General features: G+C 37.1%; 1 long non-coding RNA gene across 1 annotated transcript; it reads left to right on the forward strand.

Annotated features, from left to right (window-relative positions):
* The first annotated feature begins 1,831 nt into the window (after window positions 1-1,831).
* Window positions 1,832-2,240, forward strand: LOC106960201 (uncharacterized). The gene is made up of 3 exons (XR_001427522.1): window positions 1,832-1,901; window positions 1,976-2,068; window positions 2,151-2,240. It is a non-coding gene; the product is annotated as an uncharacterized LOC106960201 (long non-coding RNA).
* The last annotated feature ends 1,269 nt before the right edge of the window (window positions 2,241-3,509 follow it).

Here is a 3,509-nt window from a genome sequence, read left to right on the forward strand (position 1 = left end):
AAATGCCAGTCAAAAGTGTTTGAATCTCTTTCAAAGCTTCAAAGCTACTTGTAGTATAAGGTGCATGGCCTAATCAGAGCCGTTCTACTCGTATTTTTTTTTTTTTGTACAGGCCTGACAGTAGTCAAGCCTGGAATGACTAGTAAAACTGAGCTCAACTTTCCAAAAGAAAAAAAAAATGCTAATCACAATTAATTTAAGATTTAACAATTGGGCATTTACTTTTTTACATCAAGTCTGGTTGAATTGTATTAGATTGCTTTTCCCCTAAAACTGATTTTGTAAACAACTTTTTGTTATCTGTGTTTCATATTAAAAAAAATATCTAAATAATCTGATTCATTAAATTGTGACAGAAAACAAAATCAGAATATCATCTGTGACTGGGGCATGTACTTTCTCATAGCATTGTATTTGATTTTTTCATGCTGTTCTTCTGGTACTGACTTTTTTGGTGTGTGTGCAGGTGGTGTGGGTCGGAACGTGCCTGGGGGCCATCCTGCTTGGACTAGATCTCGGTCTGGCTGTGGGTTTGGGCATAGAGCTTCTGACCGTCGTCTTCAGGACTCAGTTGTAATAATAAAATTTATTGCATTTGACATAAAGGAAAAAGGAAATTTCAGTTGTACTGAATCAGATAGAAAGGCATAAATTATATCATGAAACCATGAGACTTCAAAGCTAATATGAGTACTGTAATAAATTGGCAGGGCTCCAATGTTATGTCCTGTGTAATTCCATCTTATAGCATTGACATGTTGCTTAAGTTTATCACAGCTTTATCAGCAGAATATTACTCATTGTTGCAACAGTGTTCAATATAATTCCTACTAATAGGAAGTATTTAAACCAATCCATTGCAAAGCCTCAGCAGGTCTTACTGCTGCGATAGTAGCCTGCCCCCTGCTGGCTACACAGTGAGATATGCATTAATATTTCAACAGAATCAAGAGATACGCAACTCAAAATATGTCAATTCAAATTATGTTTTAACGTTTTTGTCAGTTTTGTAATACTTCCTAAAATGTAAGTTTTGAATCTTGGCTGTCAGTCTAAGTAATCTAGCTAGCTCTCAATATACTACATGTACACATAACAACATACATTTCTAAATCAAGAGTGTTCCAGAAGATCATTACTGTAAGAATTAAACGTTAGATGGTCTAATACTGATCCTTGTGGAACCCCTGCTGTACACTTCATATAACTGAACCTAACATCGGTTGCAACTGAGTGCACTAGACAAAAAGTTAATTCTAATTTTAACCGGATAACTATGTTATATCTAAAGAAGAAATTTCTAAGAATGGAAGTGGAGATTTTTTTTATTTCTGTCCTGTCGAACAATGCCCCAACTTTAGGAAAGGTTTTGGTTCCTTCTCCACTTTCAAAAAAGTGCCTCCTCTCATTAGTGACTATAGAATCAGGTTATAATGTTTGGCTAAAAACAAAAAACAAAGTTTCTGTTGAGTCAAAAGTGGAGAACAGATCTAAAATTGTAATGGATAAAAACTCAACAACATAGGATTGAAATTCATTATTTTTATGTGGATCTCAAATTTTGAACTTTCAATCATGTACTTCTCAAATTTATCACAGTCAAGGTCTGAAAGATGGAAAAGCTGTTAACTCTTGTTGGTACTCTAGAGGTGACAGATTCACTTGATGGATGTGGAGCAAAAAAACTGACATAAACTGCTTTCATTAGATCAAGATCTGATGAAAAATTAAAGATCATCAGCAGATTTGAATAGTGGTAGTGGAGCCAATTTATTATTTATAAGAATGTCTTCTTAGGTCTGTCTTTTGAACAACTGCTATTTCTCTTTAGCCCCCGCTGTTCCATTTTGGCCAATCTCCCAGGTACCGACCTGTACAGAGATCAGAAGGATTACCCTCAGGTGAGTCGGTGAAATACAGTAAAACACACTATGTCCATACAATCACTTCACATCCATCATCCGTCCTTCATCAGGTATGTGAACCAAAGGGAGTAAAAATCTTTCGGATATCTTCGCCCATCTTCTTTGCCAACATCGAGTTCTTCAGGAACAAACTTATAGAAGCTGTACGTATGAAATGATGCTGCTTTCATCTGTTTTTGTCTTGGCTTAAATAAGGAAGCGCATAATGATCACACCGTTTTCCAGGTTGGGTTCAACCCTCTCAGAGTTTTACGGAAGAGGAACAAAGCGCTCCGAAAAATCAAGAAGCTGTTACAGAAACGGGATCATGGCATCGCAGAGGTGGGAACTTATTCTAGTTAGAGAGTATGTAAAAAAAACAACAAAAAAAACAACTAAATAACCCTGCTGGTGTTTTGTTGTTGGTGGTCCTTCCTTGGTTTGGACCACAAAGTTCAATGTATTTTATTAGGATTTTATGAGGCAGACCAACACAAAGTGGTGCTTAAATCTGAAGTAGAAGTGTAATCATACATGAATTTGAATTTTTTATTTATATCTGAAAAGTGGGACATTGATTGAGGCCACTTTACTCTCACACCTCTGAATAAAATTCAGAGTAACCAACTCTCTTCAGAAGTTGGCACATTTGCAAACCTACTAACCTAACCAGACAGATCAGGGAAGGAGACCATTAATCAAGAGGACCATGGTAACAATGGAGGAGCTGAAGAGAGTCACAGCTCAGGTGGCAGACTCTCCACTAAGGACGGAATATCCACTGGCGATCACTAGACACATTTCCCTGACTTCCTTACTTTTACTTTAGTTCAGTGTTTAATACCATCATCCTGCAGAGACTTGAACACCACTGTATGTCTCTGAAGCCTGGACTTTCTGACAAAGATACTTCAGCATGTTCATGTTGGAAAACACATGTCCACCAGTGGAGCTCCTCAAGCTTGTGTCCTCAGTCCTCTCTCATTTACTCGGTTGACACATGACTGTGTATTCAGATATAAAGGGAATAAAGTCACTGCGTTTGCAGAAAGCACCACATTTTAGGTGATGTACAAAACATTTGTCCTCTGACTGCTACCTGCTGGGAACAGGGAAGTTTCTCAGAAGTCAAAAAAAGATGGATGTTGCTAAATACAGGGTGATCCTGAGAGACAACTTCTTAGAAGCAACAAAGACTTGAGTCTTTTTACAGAGGTTCTGCATCCAGCAGGGCAATAGCTGTGTTTCCGCTACGAATGCACACAAAACATTGTCAATATTCCTCTAATGTAAAAAAAAAACACAATTTCACTATTGTGGTGTTTCCATTAACTAAGAAACGCAATTAAAATCACACATGAAAAAGTTTGTTCACCTGATAAGTCATAAAAAACACACTGAGCCATCATCTTCTAACCACTTCCTGTTGCATTTTTCTTCATGGTTTGCACCAGTGGCATCATCTGGCTGTTGACCATGTGACTCGTGTGATGTGGAAAAAATGTTTCCACTGCAATCTTGCAAAATAAACCAAAAAACACCTCAACCTATTGGTAAAACTTTGTATCAAAAAACAAGGTTAATTTTGTTTTGTTTGTTTTTTTT

The sequence above is a fragment of the Poecilia latipinna genome, unplaced genomic scaffold (assembly GCF_001443285.1).
Source record: "Poecilia latipinna isolate Pla-1442-1.1 unplaced genomic scaffold, P_latipinna-1.0 Scaffold1166, whole genome shotgun sequence".
NCBI lineage: Eukaryota > Metazoa > Chordata > Actinopteri > Cyprinodontiformes > Poeciliidae > Poecilia > Poecilia latipinna.